This window comes from Anabrus simplex, chromosome 1 (genome assembly GCF_040414725.1).
Source record: "Anabrus simplex isolate iqAnaSimp1 chromosome 1, ASM4041472v1, whole genome shotgun sequence".
NCBI classification, from domain to species: domain Eukaryota; kingdom Metazoa; phylum Arthropoda; class Insecta; order Orthoptera; family Tettigoniidae; genus Anabrus; species Anabrus simplex.
The window spans coordinates 536,844,164-536,863,843 of NC_090265.1; the positions used below are offsets into that span (position 1 = coordinate 536,844,164).

General features: G+C 40.2%; 1 protein-coding gene across 2 annotated transcripts in view; it reads right to left on the reverse strand.

Moving 5' to 3' along the window:
• The window catches only part of CalpC (calpain-C), a 459,003-nt gene extending 442,968 nt beyond the window's left edge, over positions 1 to 16,035 (reverse strand). For both annotated transcript variants that reach the window (XM_067135487.2, XM_067135486.2), the window contains exon 1: positions 15,760 to 16,035. The gene's annotated coding sequence lies outside the window, so the exon portion shown is untranslated. The remainder of the gene's footprint in view (positions 1 to 15,759) is intronic.
• Between the last annotated feature and the right edge of the window lie 3,645 nt (positions 16,036 to 19,680).

The window sequence follows — 19,680 nt, forward strand, 5'->3', positions numbered from 1 at the left end:
GAATTTGAGCTTGGTGACAAGGTTTTACTCAGAGCGCCACTCCCGTCATCAGCAGAAGCTGGTCAATTTTCTAAGTTTTTCTTGTTATATCAGGGATACTTCACCGTAGTGAAACGGATTGGGAAATGTGCTTATTCATTAGAAGACAAGGAAGGAAATATCGTAGGCACATACAATATAAGAAATCTTAAGAAATATATCATGTGAGTTTGTTGATTAATTTTCATTATTATGTTAATTCACCATATTTTATGAAGCTGGCATTGCGAACAGGACTTCAGTGAAATTAGCGTGTGTTGTGATAATAAGTGAAGCACGGCAGTGCAATAAACTCCAGTGCTTGGAGACAGTGTATATAAGGATATGTCTTCGAGAATTACTTTTGAACACTCAATGAACGTTTGAAACGACAGAAGTGAGAAAGAAATGTAATCTGTATGTAAATAATACTGTATAATCAAAGTGAAAATGATAATTGATAAATGTTTTATATGTGTAACAACGAACATCCAGATGGATGATACTATGTACCAAATTTGTAAAGGGCATTTTTATACATGTATCTATGGTGTACTCGATTTCAGGTGATTGTGTATATATTTCATGAATCAATCGATTAATTTAATCGATTATTTCATGAGGGAGCCGTTCTGTAACCGTACAACAGGGTTACAGACTCCATTCTCTATTTATTATTATTATTATTATTATTATTATTATTATTATTATCATTATTATTATTATTATTATTATTATTATTATTATTATTATTATTATTATTATTATTATTATTAACCCGATTCATTAGATTTTATATATTCTGTTTCTCATCAATTAGACTGTAATAATTAGGTATCACGTATATTATTGTATTTCATCATAGGTTAAGTGAATATGTTTGTAATTATTCTGTATTGTAGTAAGTGAGATTTGTTGGTTTCATATTGTCATGCTGTGGCTTGTAACTTTGGCTAGATGAGCTGGCATAGTATTTTGCAATCGAGGCTATGTTTAACTGGGAATGTTGTGTACAAGGAGATTTCCCGGTGACGCATTCGGTACAGTCATTCTCGGACCGCTTGGGTACGCTTAGACGACGCTTGACTGATGACATCAGTGCGTGGACACGTGATTGCGACCAAGTGTCAGTATTCGCCAGCTACTGTATGTGGAAGTGGAAGGGATGAACAGTGAGTGGGGAGATGAGTCGTCATCGCGAGGTGATATAAGGTGATGCTACGGTAGGGAGAGGTATTCTGTTCTTACTCAGTTCATAAGCAGTTGATATCGTGCAGATCATATGTAACAGTCAGATGTATCAAATGGAAGAAGTGGTCTTAGTGTGATGGTCAGAGCTAAGAGTTGTGTTTGAAGAAGTAATAATCGAGGAGGTCTACAAGTGGTGGTTGTATCCGAGCAGAGACGGGTACTATGCTGATAAAGAAACATCATCTTCTTGTGAGGATGGACTTCACAAGGTGCTTCAAGAATATTTTACAATTTCTTATAATATATTGAGTGGACGTAATTACATTGGAGCTCCCTACACGCGTACATGGTATGTAGGCCAACTCCTTGTTATATAAGAAGATTACAACAGACGGCTCCCGACTTCAGCTCACAGGTTTTCCCAAGAATTTCAAGTTCAACAGCGGTGTAAGCAGACAACAGGTAATTAAAGCATCAGACATGTTATGCATTCATAACATGAAGAAGAGTGTAATCAGCGGCGATATCACATCTCACTTCAAGTTCATGCCAATAGCTTTTTTTGTTTAGATTAAATTTTCCTTTTCTTTGTACCGCAAATCTCACGATATATTTCTTTTGTTAAATTAAAAGACGTAAATGATTGTTCATTGTGACGTAAATTTAGTCATAAACTCAGTTTTATTTTTAATTATAATAAGTGATTCCAGTTCCATGTACAATCCTCAATTGTGGAAATGCAACAGTAATTTAATATTGTCCTGATCCATATCCCTGTATATTGCCAGATATGTGAGTTTATCACCTCACGCCTTGAGATAATTGATATAAGAGGTATGCTCTACCGAATTTTGTTGTTTTTCTTAAAAAAGCAACTGGCGCTCAAACAAATGTTATTTATATTATGTGGAAGATATGTAAGTATAAGAGTAGTGGTTGGAGTAGCCACAACACTTGAACTTTCTCTTTAAACAATAACCACAACCATCAACAAATAAAAATGCTATATTTTTATTTATGTTATAGAGTTAATCTAATTAAAATTCTTCAAACATGTTTAGAGCAGCACCATTTACAATTCAACGCGTTAAGTGGAAAGGTCAAGTTACAGCAGTCTAGACAAAGAGATCTGTAATTTGTTTAAAAATGGAAGAAACTATTTCTTTTACACTAAAATTCTTATAAAAGACGTTTACAGGTTTGACACATTAAAAAAAAACTAGGGGACCCGTGCGAGAAATCTCGCATGTTCATAAAGTATGTGGTGGAGTAGCCCCCTAGTGAACTAAGAAATATACACATCAGTACAATAATTAGACAGCCTTATTAGAACTTACCACTTAATGTAATCTTTGATATTTCAACATAATGGTATACACTTGAACGGAACAAATGCAAGTGCATTATTATACTGACAAATGTTCCGGAAGTAATGTTTTACTAATCATTCCTTTCTTAACTGAATACTACAGCATATTATAATGACATGAAACAGGCATCCCAGCGGCCAAAATGTGAAGTGGACAGCAATGATGGCGCGTATTTTCCTACAGCAACAGTATTTGCAAATCGCACACTTCGTACAATTTGTTAAAACTCATTTTTTAAAGAAATGATCGACATTTATGAAATGAGAGTGCAATTCGTCACTGATAAATTATATTTCCTTTCTTTTGAATGCTCATTTGTCACGATCGGTTACTTGTGAGCGCCATAAAAGGGATCTATACTACTGAAATAATATATATGATCTTATAGCGGCTCGATAACAGCAAAATATTTCTATATGTTGATTAAATCGATTCCACCCGTGTGTCATATTTGATAGTTCGTTCTTGTTTATATATATTATACGTGAATTTCACCCATTTAAAACTTGCAGTTAGAGATTTGTTTTTAAAACACTGAATTAAAAAAACATTATTATCTATAATTATATTTCGAATTTACACAGTTACATAAATAGCCAAAATATATTTCATTTAGTACTATTAATGTACATATTTTTTCCATTTGAGCTGTGCTGTTGAAACTGAGGACCAATTCACATATTGACTCATTTATATTATAATTTTCATTTCATTCTTCAAGTCTGTCTATCATTAATTATTTTTTTAATGTGTAGGTGAGGACATTTTTTCCATAGCGCCAAATGTTGTAAGCAATAATTTGTTCATACTAATTTTGATATTTTAGTAGGTAAATATGTTCACTAATACGAATGTTCTAAATGGGAAAGATTATACTTCAGAAGAAACTTTGGTAAGAAGAGGTTACTATTTCATCAATCGTGTACACAAATAAATGTATAAATACCGTATTATTAAGGAGAAAATGTAACTATTTCATTACGTCTACTTAGATATGTATATTGTTGTATAAAATCAATTCGTCTTTACACTCCAATATACTGAACACGTTACACATATAAATAAATATAAATTCTAATAACGTTCAATATAGCAATTTGTATAGTTTATCATATGTTTTCATAAATCTTGCGGGTGTGTTGTAATCTTAGAATAAGAAACTCAGGAGTCACGATCAAACTATAACTATTATCAATTAACAAGTTAACTGGCAGTCGGAACGTACAATGGTGAGACTTGTGATGTCCGAATACGATTTTAGACTAACACACTGCATTTCTCCACTTATTTACAAAAATAACTAAAATTGTATGCCAGGAAAAAGATGCTGTACACCTGTTAGATTTTCTTCAGGCTAGAGGTTCCCTTTGCGAGAATTTATTTTCCTGCTTCTGAGTCAGGGATTGGCCTTTTGTTAATCGTTTGAGAAAAGTAAAGATTCTACACAATGCAAATACTAACGAAAATTCAAAATGATGAATTGTTTAGAGACAACTACGTACGTTTACAAATAATTAATATATATATATATATATATATATATATATATATATATATATATATATACATAACCATGAATGTGGGACAACCATTCTGGATGAAATCTACTAGGACACCCAAAATTTGAAACTAAAAACCGAATATTTTGTTAACAAAAGCGAATGTTGTTTAAATGCTTTGCTATAAATTATCGAAACTTTTCTTAAGAATGTTTATGTCAGGCTCTTAATTATATCTGAAAGTCCGCCTACCAGGATGAATTGCCAGCGTATTGGCGTAGGACTCGTGTTCTTTTCAAGGATGGGTCGAGGATATTAACCACGTTTGATTAATTCTTCTAGCTCGGAGACCCAAGTGTTCGTGATGATCCTAATAATATACCTTTCCCTACACACAACATATCACACTACAGAAACATGGAACAGTAAATTAATAATTCCCCTCATATATTGTTGGCTTCATGACGGGCACCGTAAAACAGGGCTTAATCCACGTTAGTGCCGATCTCATGAACCGGAAAAAGGCCAGGAAAGTAGAATCTGAAACATGATCCACATGAACTGATAACAGTGTCAAAAAATGAAGACTATGGTATGTTTCTAGGACATAACCATTCAAATATACAGGTATTTCAACACTTACAATATTCAGATAATTTACATTTAAGTTCTCCCTTTTCTGTATTTATAAAGCTAATAAAAGGCCCAACCAAAATAATTTTAGAATGACTTGGTCTGGAGTGTACATAATTGAATAAAAACATTAAAAACAAGCACAATTCACTAAAATTAAAAATTTAATTTATTTTTTAGTAAATTTATAACTATATTTAGAGAGAAACCTTTAAAGACTGAGCAGTTTTATAGGTTAAATTCATTTGCTTTATTTTCCAAAGTCTTGATCTCATATTAGTTTTAATTTAATAGATTGAATTTTGAAAACCCTTGCGTGCTGTTTAAATAAGTCAAATCAATTTTTATAGCGGGGAGGTGGGGGTGACCCCTCTTAAAATCCCTCCCCCGGTACGGCCTTAACCCTTAAGGCGTTTACAACGTTCAGGATGCTGGCGCCACATCTGAAAACGTACACACTTAATTTCGTCAGTTATACATGTCTGACAGTGGAAATAATAACATCACTGAATAGTGAATATGGTGGCCTATGACCATTTATTTCGTGTGAGTATTGTTATCCGGATGCAGCCCTTGTAAGGAGAGCCCCTCACAAGGGTGGGCGGCATCTGCCGTGTATGGGAACCGCATGGTTTTTGTACTGGAGAATAGTGTTGTGTGTGAGTTTCAGAGTACAAATACCCATTTCCCGAGCTAGGGGAATAAACCATTTAAGACCGGGTGAGTTGGCCGTGCGGTTAGGGGCACGCAGCTGTGAGCTTGCATCCGGGATATAGTGGGTTCAAGCCCCACTGTCGACAGCCCTGAATATGGTTTTCCGTGGTTTTCCTTTTTCACACCAGGTAAATGCTGGGGCTGTACCTTAATTAAGGCCACGGCCGCTTCCTACCCATTCCTAGACCTTTCCTATCCCATCGTCGCCATACGACCTATCTATGTCGGTGCGACGTAAAACAAGTAGCAAAAAAACATTCAAGGTTATAATCTCCGACCCGGCCGAGAATCAAACCCGTGGCCCTCTGCACCCAAGGCTACTACGCTGACTATTCTGCCAAGGGGCCGAACTACGACCAAAATTGTATGCGACAGAATGGGTATAGTCCTAGATCAATTCTTTTTTTTAAACAACTTGGAATCGCTGCCTCTGTGGATCAGTGATAGAGTGTCGACCTCGGGATTCCAAGATAGCGGGTTCAAACCTGGCAGAGATAGTCGGATTTTTGAAGGGGGAAAAGAAGTCAATTCGACACTCCATGTCGTACGATGTCGGCATGTAAGAGATCTCTGGTAACACATTTGCTGTTTACCCGACAAAATTAATTAAATCTCAGCCACAGACACCCAAGAGAGTTTCGGTTGACTCGGTCTGCCATCTAGTAGACCTAGAGCAAAACGGAACGTCGAAATTGACGAGCAGACAGCCAGAAGGCGTTAAATTAAAATGTCTGCACACGGTAGCTAAGGCCATACGAGATTATTATTATTATTATTATCATCGCTGCCTCGGTGCCTATTACAGCACGAGAGACACGTAATGAACGTTTTTCATGAGGCTCTCACAGTTATTCATCTAGATGAAAACCACCTATCGCTATCTTCAACTGGATCGAAGATATTCAAGATGAAAAAGTTATATGGACAACCCCGTATTTTTAAACACCAGGATCTTAATGAAATTGTGCTTGAACAGATTTTGATATAGAAGACTGGGTGCATCTTGTAAGGGAAGAGTAGGTCTCCTCCTTTTTAGGAAATCTCTTAATATGGCACCAGCAAGCGAACTGCACAATACTTCTTTGCTGTTTTACTCAACAGTCATACGCTGCAGAAACAATGCAACAAACCCAGGCTGCTCCTTTTCCATTACCACTACGCACCAAATCAGTAGAGTAGTCTGGTTCTTGCGCCGACGTATAGATAATTATTTTCATGATATTCTTGCGCCGACGTATAGATAATTATTTTCATGATAGCTTACAGTAAAGAAACACAAGGCACCGAGAAGTGGAGCTGTCTTATTCTTGTGCCGAGTTCTTCAACTGTTCACACCACTTCGATGCAGGTTGACAGACAAGGTTTCATGAACCCTAAGTACAGAGGACTGTCACTACGGTGTTTTAAGTCCTGTAAATAAATCAACAACAATTCTAGCCCACTCAGTCCATAATAACCACTAAGTCTATAAATAATTTATAATAGTTTAAGTGGCCTTGCCGGCCCATTCACCCTTCGAAGTGAAAGGACAAAGAGCCTTGAGTTTTGCTTTCAATTCCGATGTTACTCAGCTACAACTAACGGTCTGTCGTCAACGAAATACAGTATGTAAGTATGGTAACAACATGTGAGGAAAGTAAGGTTCATTTAAACCATCTTCTGTAGTCTGTCTCTTTTTTCATTCCCTACGTTATAGGTTATCGAAAACAAAAGAACTTTCCTGTGCTCTTCACGAGGACAATTGGTACAAGAGTTTTCAATGGAGCTATCTGCAAGGAAAATTTTGTTTTATTTACGGACAAAGAATATAATCACCATTGGTTCCTTATAGACAGATGAGATTACCAATATCATGTCCGGCTCCATGGCTAAATGGTTAGCGTGCTGGCCTTTGATCACAAGGGTCCCGGGTTCGATTCCCGGCAGGGTCGGGAATGTCAACCATCATTGATTAATTTCCCTGGCACTGGGTGTATGTGTTGTCTTCATCATCATTCCATCCTCATCACGACGCGCAGGTCGCCAACGGTCGTCAAATCAAAAGACCTGCACCTGGCGAGCCGAACCCGTCCTGGGATATCCCGGCACTAAAAGCCATACGCCATTACTATTCCCGATATCATTACTATGGGGCTCCTGATCAGGTGCATGTATTTGTATTACGGTACTATCCTTGTCGATACATTCTAAAAGCCAGAGGGTGAATTATTTAAATACGAGCGAGTTCGCTGCGCGGTACAGGCCACGCATTCGAGAGACTGTCGATTCGAGCCCGGCCCACCATAGGCAGCCCTGAAAGTGAATTTCAATGGTTTTTCCATTTTCACACTAGGCACTCTGTGCCACGGCCGGTTCCTTCTCAGCCCTCCCATCGTCGCCGTAAACCCATCTGAGTGCGACGTTAAACCACTAGAATATTTTTCCCTTTAATAGGAAGCATTAGTATCAGATTAGGCTAGTAAGGAGGTTTTACGTCCCAGTAATTATTTTTACGAGGGACATAATGACCGAGTGGCATAGTCACTGGCGTACCACCAAGGCGACCGCAGTTTGAATCTCGGCCAAAGCACGCAGGATTTTAGAAATGAAAAGTCACGTTCCTGTGGTTCGGATTGCACGCGTGGTTACGCTCATGCTATCAAGAGTCGCGCAAAAATGAAATCTTACTCTTTTCTACTATTGCGGTTTTTGAAGACGCCGAGGTGTCAGAATGTTGTCCTGCGGAAGAGCTCTTTTACGTGCCGGCTGTCTACAGGCATCGAAGTTGGTGTATTTGAGCACCTTCAAACTCCGCCAGACTGAGCCGGAATCGAACCAGCCGTGGGGTTCGAACCTACTATCTCCCTAATACTGGATACTGGCCGCACTTAAGCGACTGCAGCTATCGAGCTCGGTCGTTTTGTAATCAAACAGTCTTGACTTTATGGGATCAGCATGTTAACCGACTGAAAAAACATACGCAGAATCACGCAAGTTCTTACAACGTTTGGCCAAATATACAAAGCATTTCAGTGAAAGCGAGTTAAAACTAAACAAGAATATTTTGAGATAGAGAACCTAGGGTCTTAGAAGCTAGCTTAATGAGATTTAGGGTTAAACTTGTCTTTCAGTACCTACTGCTGTTTTCTGGATTATTTACAGCTAAGTTTTACATGTAGTTCATTATTAATAATAATAATGCTATTTGTTTTACGTCCCACTAACTACTTTTTAAGGTCTTCGGAGATGCCGAGGTGCTGGAATTTAGTCCCGCACGAGTTCTTTTTCGTGCCAGTAAATCTACCGACACGGGGCTGTCGTATTTGAGCACCTTCAAATACCACCGGACTGAGCCAGGATCGAACCTGCCAAGTTGGGGTTAGAAGGCCAGCGCCTTAACCGTCTGAGCCACTCAGTCCGGCTGTAGTTCATTATTTACGGTAAATATAAATATACGTACAAATTAGCTCTAATAATTCGTGTTTTTTTTTTCTTTTGCTAATGATTTTACGTCACACCGACACATATAGATCTTATGGCGACGATGGAATAGGAAAGGCCTAGGAATTGGAAGGAAGCGGCCGTGGCGTTAATTAAGGTACAGCCTGGTGTGAAAATGGGAAACCACAGAAAACCATCTTCAGGGATGCCGACAGTGGTATTCGAACCCACTATGTCCCGGATGCAAGCTCACAGCCACGCGCCCCTAACCGCACGGCCAACTCACCCGGTATAATAATCCGTAGAACAGTAATAAATATAGACATTTTGAGACCCATATCTCCCTAAGGTGACATCTCAGACTTTAGGTTACCTGCCTCAGAATGTTTTTTAAATGTCTTCCATGCTTTTACTCAAACGTTCTGTATATCGGGAGAACAGCTCTGCCCATATATATCAACCATCAGATACTAGCTCCCACTCAAAACAAATTTTTCCATACAGTAGTGTTCGGATATAACGTGCTTGCCTAATGCAATGTAGGCTGACTGTGCATGGAATGTATGTCATCTTGGATCTCTCTCATCAAAACTGTGAACTAAATCATGTTCTTGGGCATGCTTTTCATCGCAGTCACGGCTTTAGTGTTGCTACTTCATTCAGAATACAGTACCTTGCAACATCACTCGTAAAGAGTGGCAATTCCTGTTATTATGAATGTTCACGGCGTGGAAAACAAAGTACAATGAATTCACCGTTCCTAGTATGTAAATATAGAACTTATGTAACAATGTCTAGTTACTGCATATAGAAATAGACAATACAATCTGGATAATATTGCTACCAGAACTGGAGAGAGCGAATTAATTTTATTTAAGGATCATATAATGTAGTCTTTGCTGGCAAGACCTAGTGTTTACAGTGCGCTATGTCTTCTGGTGCGGACTAAAACAAATTTGTTACTTTCATTGCCCTTGTCTCAGGCTCATCCTTTGCTTTGACAATATGCAAGTGATCGAGGTATGAGTGATGCTAGTTATACCATTCCTTATGCAGCCAGTCCCTGTTATGACTGGTGTGAAAATATCGTTCATAGGGTCGGCTGGTGCATGCATTTCAGTAGACTTGGCAGACTGATTTGTAATAGCAATTTCCGGCTCGGTGAGGAACGCAACGGGAAACTATCTCACTCATTTCGCTAGTACGCCCCTTCAGTGACGCCTGGGCCACCTTCAATAGCTGATGGCGAAACTGTTGAGGTCCAAACCAGCCTCTGGGCTGAGCACTCAACATACACATTCTCAAGGGTAAGTAAAGAAACTCAAGGACCGGATTCGAGGATCATTTAAAACCTGCTTAGGCTAAATCGCGTACACCTACAGCTGTCCGGCTCCATGGTTGAGAAGTCACTGTCTTGGCCTTCGGTCCTAGATTTGACTGCCGGCCGGTTCGAGGTATTTTAAACTTAAACGGTAAATTCCCTTGACTCGGGGACTGGCTGTTCCCAACATTTCTGAGACTCACATGACACACACAGTTTCCTATACACAGCACATGCCGCCCACGCTCGCTGGAGGATCTACCTTACAAAGGTTGCATCGGGCTAACAATAGCCACATTAAATTATTATTATTATTTTGCTAGTGGTTTGACGTCGCATAACACACCGAAGGTTTTTGGCGACGCAACCATGGAAAAGCGCTAGGAGTAGTAGTCGTGGCCTTAATTAGGCCTCATTTATTTGGTGTGAAGATGGGAAAATATGGAATACCATCTTCAGGACTACCGACGGTGGGATTCGAACTCTATCTCCCGAATGCAAGCTCACAGCTACACGACCATAACTGCTCTGCCAATTCACTCGGTTTTTATTATCATCATCATCATCATCTACTATCAAGGTCAGTGGCATATGATGGATGAAACAACTTGCGACAGTGGCTTTCGACAGGTTAGAGAACTCCAGCGGGATGAAATTCCATCACCCACCGAAGGGGCGTTAAATAATAACGATTATTATTATAAGATATTGACAATACTCTTCAAGAGGTTACTAATAGGTCTAATTAACAAAGGAACTGATAGACCGACTTTAAGTATCATTTACGACCTCATATCAGATAAAAACTCGTACATTCACGCTCCTGAACGAAGTCTCGTTCAGTGTAAGACGCCCAGTTTCTTTCTTTGCAAGTCCCACTCCTTTCTGGGTGATAATGTTGAATTCTCATTCTCCGCATCTATAGAAAAGTGATTGGCTCTATTAGGTACAGCTTGTTCATGTATATTTTCACTTGCACAACTTTGAACAATTATCAACATTTTATTGAACGATGATGAGGTTACAAGCAATAGATGTACGATTTACAATATCGTTTGATTTGTCATTTCTTTTTACAAGAAGTAACCACTGCAGGCTGAAGTTCGCGACGTTCCCATACCCGTCTCGTTCGTTTCGCAGATGGACTTTTGGTCTTAATCGTTCCCTTATTACGTTCACTTTCCTCAAGCATACATTTATATAGATTTTTATAAGAATATTAGCCTAGTCTTAATTTGTTACGAACTAAGCCAAAATTCGTTTATTATCATTCACGAAACCTTCAACATTTTCTTTATTTAGACACATTTTTTTCGGGTGTTCCTGATCGATCTCGTCGAGACAAATGAAATGACAGCTTATTTGCCTCTGCGCGACATCCACGCACTAAGCTACACCGCCCAGTACGTGACATTCAACAGTCAAATTTGGAGACATCTTGTGATGGCTTTATGCATTAGGTCAACTACGTCTTGTGCATTCATCCTTCTACTTTAAAATAATAATTAAACAATTTCCGTACATATAATCATTTTTGAGCTATAATATTTGCAAGTAATTACTGAAAAGCGTTCCATCGATTTTTCGCTTGAGACCCTCCAAGCCTAATTTGAAAGAGGTTTAACGTTTAAATAAATATTTGCGAAGCAAGCCAATAATTTTATCACGCGATTTTTACGTGTAAATTAAAACAAAAACATACTAGCTATATCACATACAAATGTTCGGCAATTATCCGTACTAAGCTCGCCATTTATATAACTAAACCGCCCACAAGGGTAATGACGGAGTCTACTTTACGCTTCGGTCATAATTTGGACTTCTCATTGCCAACATAACTACCCTCACGTATGATATGGGTTAGACTACGGACTGCCACAAATCCAATGACGGGGATCCCTATACAGAGGCTGGATTTGAAACAAGAGTAGTGCAGCTGCAACACCAACACATAGAAAAAAATAAATAATAAAATATATTAGCTGCTTAACACAGGTAGGTTTTCGGTGACACCGGGATAAGGGAGGGCTAGAACTGGGATGGGAGCGGTCTTGGCCTTGATAAAGGGACGCCCTCAGGATTCCCTGGTGTGAAAATGAGAAATCACGTAAGACCATCTTCAGGGGTGTAGACGGTGGGATTTGAACCGACTCCTCTCCCGAATGAAAACTTGCAGATACACGGCTAGTACCACGTAAGCCAACTCACTGTGTATTATTATTATGGTATTATCATAAATGCCACGATAATCTGAAGCAAAGATTAATAATAATAATAATAATAATAATAATAATAATAATGTTATTGGTTTTACGTCCCACTGACTACTTTTTAAGGTCTTCGGAGACGCCGAGGTGCCGGAATTTAGTCCCGCAGGAGTTCTTTTACGTGCCAGTAAATCTACCGACACGGGGCTGTCGTATTTGAGCACCTTCAAATACCACCGGACTGAGCCAGGATCGAACCTGCCAAGTTGGGGTTAGAAGGCCAGCGCCTTAACCGTCTGAGCCACTCAGCCCGGCGAGCAAAGATTAATTTTCAGCGCCACTTCTATGACTATTTAGGAGAACGATGGCCAACACGCTGACCACTCAAGCATAGAGGCTAATAATAATAATAATAATAATAATAATAATAATAATAATAATAATAATAATAACGTCTGTTAGGTCATCAGCCCAGAGGCTGGTTGGATCCTCAAATAGCACCACCAAAGGCTTTGCAGCTATAAGAAAATCACAAAAACCAATGGCAGCACCAAAGTGAAGCATACTTGCCATTACTTTCCTCACTGGGCCAGACACGACTAACTCTATGAGCACACTTTTCTTAACACTCAGACGTGTCAGGTTTTACATGTAGGCATCTCTCTATTTCCGCCTATGTGGCTTTGTCCTGAACCGTATTACCCGATTACACCACTACTTATACCTACCACCACATCTGGCCTGGTAACATGCTGAGCATGGGGACAGGCAGATACTCCTGTACTATCACACTCCCACTCCTCCCTGCTATCTTTTTCTTCTCAGAACTAGCATGTCGGAGACAATGTAGAATAGAACGATTGCCACGCGAGGGGAGCGGACTACGGGGGTCCCCCCGAAAGGAAAAAAATACTCAGACGCACTAGTGCTCCGAATGTCATTACACAGCACCACCCATACCGTCCGACTCGTTGGCTGAACGGTCAGCGCACTGGCCTTCGGTTCAGAGGGTCCCGGGTTCGATTCCCGGCTGGGTCGGGGATTTTAACCTTAACTGGTTAATCCCAATGGCACGGGGGCTGGGTGTATGTGTTGTCTTCATCATCATTTTATCCTCATCACGACGCGCAGGTCAAATAGAAAGACCTACACCTGGCGAGCCGAACCCGTCCTGGGATATCCCGGCACTAAAAGCCATACGACATTTCATTTCCGTCCATACTCCAGGAGCTTTCATACTGTCACAGCCATGGATAAGACTGGGACTTCGGTAGAAGCTACACTTTGCTCTGACCTGTACCAAGAGATAGATGCAAAAGTACTGTATCCATCAAGAACCGACAGCAGGCAGATGTCTAGTTGTCCAGTGGCCTCCGGAGCTGTCTCATGCAAGTGTGTTATGATGATAATAATGTAGGGGCTGGGTGAAAACACCAAGTGTAACGTTTTCATCTGACGGATGAATCGTCATCAACAGCGCCGTATACCCTCACTCTCACGGTGTTTTTTTTTTTTTTTTTCGCTAACGGGACACAAACCACGGTGTCCGAGTACAAAGACTTGACATCTTAACGATCATGATCGGGAGTTCTAATGAAATATCATCTCCGTACATTTACATATTTCCTCAGCGACTCAAAGCCTATAAGAAACCATTAACAATTATAATGTATAAATCTAAATCCCTACAGTTACACATTTTTAAAAGGCAACGGACTGCTGAAATTGTGCTTGAAAAGAGCTTCTTTAATGTGCCATCAAATCTACTGCCATAGGTTTCTTGCTGTTAAGTATTCATAAAATTCCAGCCGACTATTAGTATTCAATCCCGCAAACTAGAGCATAGAAAAGGAGTACCCAACCAAATTGTTACTTAGCCAATCGAGGCAACGAATAAAGTGACTAGCGATCTACAGACACCGAAATAGACCATTTACAATTCCAATTAGTTCACTCGTCCTATATTTTTCTGTTTTCATTCCCCAAGACGATTCATTGAGAATAATGTCTTCATTTTATCCCAAGATCTAGTGATCTTTTCTTTTTCACTTTTCCATTCACGCATCGATTTAATTTTCAGTTTTACTAGGCTTGCCATATATAGATCATGAAAACCTATTTCTTTTTTTTTTTTTTTTTTTTGGATTGACGTTGGATAAATTTGGGAGGGATAAATAACAGTTCATGTTCAAATACAGTATAAAGAAACGAGTTCATGCATTGCATAACGTACCAGTGATAACATACATTCTAGCAGATTATTATTTCTCAAAATATAGTCATAACATTCTTTACAGCTTAAATTTTGCATGTTTTATTACAATAAGATTGATTTAATCGATGTTACTTTTATCACTTACGCTCATCAGACCACTGAGTGTTCATGAGGGAAAATATTCTCTCTACATTAGCCCCAGCATTACGTATTAAGCCTACGTCATGTCCACTTTCTGAATTTATAGGTTGCCACTGTGGACAAAGTGAACCATTACTACGTAGAATACAGGCCTACATCGCTATAAGTTTATAGTCTGTGTTAATACACTGTACAGTTCTATTTTATTTTTTTATTTTTTTACAAGTTACTTTACCACCGACACAGATAGGTCTTATGGCGACGATGATACAGGAAAATGCTAGGAGTGGGGAGGAAGAGGCCATGGCTTTATTAAGGTGAAAGTGGAAAACCACGGAAAACCATCTTCAGGTCTGCCGACAGTGGGGTTCGAATCCACTCTCTCCCGAATACTGGATTCTGCCGGCACGTTAAGTGATTGCAGCTATCGAACTCGGTGTAGGTGGGATTTTGCCATTCCCAATGAACTACGGATTGCATTAAGCACACTCTTGTATTCCAGTTTTTGGCAAGCCAAACTTCTTCCAGAACTGCATGAAGAGTGCTAGTACTGTACCACCGTACATAAACTCTAAAAGTGGGATATTCTAAAAACATTTTTATCGGTATCCGGCGAGACATTTCTCTCGACACACAAAATCGGGGCAAACCCGTCTTTTCGGGACGTACGACAACCCTATCATAACTTTGAAACCCACAGACCTAGAAACAGTCGATTGATCGTGGATGATACCTACTTGAACTTTTCTTGCTATTGTAACCATTGTTGTTCAAGAGCTATCTGATACACGAAATCACTTCATGTCGTTTCGAATATTCTACCTTTGTCGGAATGTAACCTAGGTTAGAACTACTGACCTTGCAAATTATTCCCTTATACATTAGATATTTTAGTTATACTATCATCGTGGTTGTCAACAATAAGAAAACAGACACAGGATATGCAAAACAGCATAACATTTTTTTTTATTACTTCCAACTGAAATGTTTGTATATACTTTTTCTTTCATCACTAGCGCAACATACTTACTATGTCAATCTAGTAGCCCAATATATAATCCAGATGTGGGTAAATAATCCAGAATAGAACACTCGCTGCTTGTTGTACGGACGAAATATGGGGGTACACTTTACGATCGAAAGCACACACACGCTTATTGGATGAAATGCTTTAGGTTATGTTATTATATCATCGCATCACAACAATCTAGTGACAGTCGCAAAAGCAATCACCATTTTAATGAACGCACACGCACTGACAGCAAACCGTACGACCAGACCGCGTTCACTAGACAGACTGAGAGCCGAGCAGTCCGGTTTAACCCACTATTGAAGTCTCCACCACAGACGCGACAGCACCACAGCAGGTGAAATCGTTCCACTCCGCTCCGCACCTCCAGACATCTAGCGGGAACATTGTAAAACAGGTGTTAATTCGTTCTGAATATTCCTCCTTTTACATCAGCGGTCTCCAAACTGGGGGCATGGGGGATTTACAAGGGGGGCACAGACAACTAACTATGAATAAAAATTAAACATGTGACCTTGATAAATAGAGAAAATATTATGCATATGTAGGGTCTAACCAAGGACACATATGTGACCGACTCGTTACTGCAGGATTTCTCATACCGAGAGAGTTGGCCGTGCGGTTAGGGGCACGCAGCTGTGAGCTTGCATCCGGGAGATAGTGGGTTCGAATCACACTGTCGGCAGCCCTGAAAATGGTTTTCCGTGGTTTCCTATTTTCACACCAGGCAAATGCTGGGGCTGTAACTTAATTAACACCACGGCCGCTTCCTTCCAACTCCTAGGCCTCTCCTATCCCATCGTCGCCATAAGACCTATCTGTGCCGGTGCGACGTAAAGCCACTGGCAAAAAAAATCTTCATTTTCTTTAAAGGCTCGTGCTATTTTTTTCCAATATTACGAAAATAATTTAAACTAACTTTTTTAACTTACAATGTTTGTTCTTTAATAACTGAACAGTTAAGGTAGATATTTTGTAATTAAGAACGCAAGAAATACTGTAAACTTTCACCTTTATTGAAAGTGAAACATTGAAAAATGAATAGTTTGAATACGAAATAAAATGAAATGGCGTATGGCTTGTAGTGCCGGGAGTGTCCGAGGACATGTTCGGCTCGCCAGATGCAGGTCTTTGGATTTGACTTCCGTAGGCGACCTGCGCGTCGTGATGAAGACGACACATACACCCAGTCTTCGTGCCAGCGAAATTTACCGATGATGGTTAACACGGGACCCCTGTGGCCAAAGGCCAGCACGCTAACCATTTAGCCATGGAATCGGACTTTGAATACGAAAAAAAAAACACACACACACACATACTTCTACAATCTATCAGGTTTCATATTTTTAAATGAATGAATGCCTTTAACAATTAATTTCCTCTCAGCAAATCTCCCTGAAACAAAATGTTAGTTGCATGTACTGTTTTTTTTTTCTCTTATTTGCTAGTGTTTCAAAGTCGCATTAACACATCAATGGTTTTCGGCGTTGCAAGGATGGAAAGAGCTAGGACTGAGAAGGTAACGGTCGTGGTCTTAATTAAGGCAGAGCCCCAGCATTTGCCAGGTGTGAAAATGGTAAACCACGGTAAACCACCTTCAGGGCTGCCGACGGTGGGGTTCGAACCCCCCGTCTCCCGTACGCAAGTTCAGAGCTACGCGACCTTAACCCCACGGCCGTCTCACTCGGTAAACGTACTATTCAGATGTAGTGGTGGTGATTATTGTTTTAAGAGAAAGTACAACTGGGAAACCATCCTCTATGAACATGAATCAGGGAAAACATAGACGGAATCCGACAGTTCGAAAAATGAAGGTATCGGTCAAAGACAAGGGCCACGAAGGACGTGAAATTGAAAGACTCCTTAGGCCTCGAATACCGCCGGGGTCGGAAAAGAACAATAGTTGACCAAGGGAGATCGGATAGGAAAGATGAAAGCGAAGAGCCTAGTACAAGTAAGTGAAAACAATGCCAGGGCTCAGATATAGGGGACCATGGTCGCTAACCCACGCACCCAAGTTAAGAGGCCTTGGGGCCCCTTTTAGTATACATACTCTTACGACAGGCAGGGGTTACCGTGGGTGTTACTCTACTACCCCCACCCACAGGGGGATGTTCGTAGGTACCTGTCAGTTCTGTTTTTCAACAGACACTTTTTTCATAAAAGGTTTGTCTGTCTTAGTAGCATCATAAAATTCACAACATGAACAATCTGGATTTTTTTAAACATTTAATAAATGTTTGACATTTGATACCAGAAATCTACTTCATTCTACAGACCAACATTTTCAGGTAAATTCATATGAATGGAATTAATTCATTACCGGTAATTAATTTGCATTTTTATTTAAACTTCTCTTCAGGCCAACATTTTTTATTTGGAGCAGGAGCTTGATATTGACACTTTTTGACGAATGATTATTACTACTAATTTCGACTCCTGGAAAAGTTTGAGAATAACAGTTTTTGAAGCTAGGCATTAGCAAGAAACTAGTAGGAGATTAGTAGTAGCTTCATTCTTCTTTTTCATATTCCTGACCCTACGCATCTACTCGGTTCGGTACTTCGTTTTTATTCAGTTCTGTTTTACGGCAGAATGCCCTTCCTGACGCTAACCCAATGTGGGCGAATGCATTCACCAGTGCGTGTTTCTGTAGTGGTTTTTAGGCTGTAGATGAAGAAGTGTATCATCACCCAGTCCCCGATCCAGAGGAATTATCTATACGTAGTTAAAATCCCCAACCCGGCCGGGAGTCGAATCCAGTACCCTCTGAACTGAGCGTCCAGCCAAGGAGCCAGACAGTTTCGTACTATAATCTTGAAACATAATTAGTCTTCAGTCCCGTAAGCTTGTAACCGTGTAAACTGCGTAGAAAACCTGTATTACTTTGAATATAGAGGGTGTATCCGTGATGATGTTACAGACTTTCAGGGGCGATGAAGGACAGCAAATGGATCAGTTTTGAGATAAGGAACCATATTCCGGGAACAATCGAGTCAAAAGTTAAACAAAATTCTACTCATTTAAGCCCGTTTACCTGCACCAATTTCACAAGCTGCTCCATTTACAACAAACGTTCGAAATGGCGTCCCCCTGCGTTAATGCAGGCATGGCGTCTTCGCGATGGTGTAGTGGATACGGCTTTGGTCTACTAAACCCAAGTTAATGCGTTGAAACCCGACTGAGGTCGGTGGATTTAAGGGTGTTTAAAGGTGACAAGCCCATGTCGTTGGCTTCCGGCCCGTTAAAGAACGAATGGGGGACGAATTTCCAACACCCCGACGTCTGTTACGAACGGACGTTAAACAACTTGGATTATTAATAACTTGCATCACTTCTTCTTGAGGCGCCTTCTCCAAGCGGAGGTTGGCGGTCCACATAGCCAGCTCCGAACGTGATATTGCAGCGTGGAAAGCATCTTCTGAAGTGCAGTTGTGCCATCTTCGGATGTCCTTCAATTCGAACTTTGTTGTCGTACACTTTGATCTTTCCAAACCTGTCGGACTTTCTAGTCATAGCAGCGTTCAAAGCATCCCCCCACCCCGGCCCCGGTGATCCGAATAGGGGAATAGAAACTCCGGATAATAATTTTACGTTAAACAGAGCCATGCCATATGAACTTAAAGGGATATCCTTCAGGATCTTTAATGCAGTGGTTTCCCGTTGCCTTCCACATACTAATGGCGTTGACCAGTTGTTTGTTCCGCCTTTTGGGACCACTTCCTGTCCCAATGACAATAGATTGCCCTAACCTCTACCCGCTCATCCACCCTCAAGCAGACTGTTGGCACTTGATAGAGGGGATCTTCTTATACCGGAAGATACTCGGTCCCTTCATTCGTTAGCCGCCTGCATATAACAACATTGTCATAAACAGTCGTTGCCCCCTCTCTACCGCGGGGAGGTGAATGTCAGAATTTC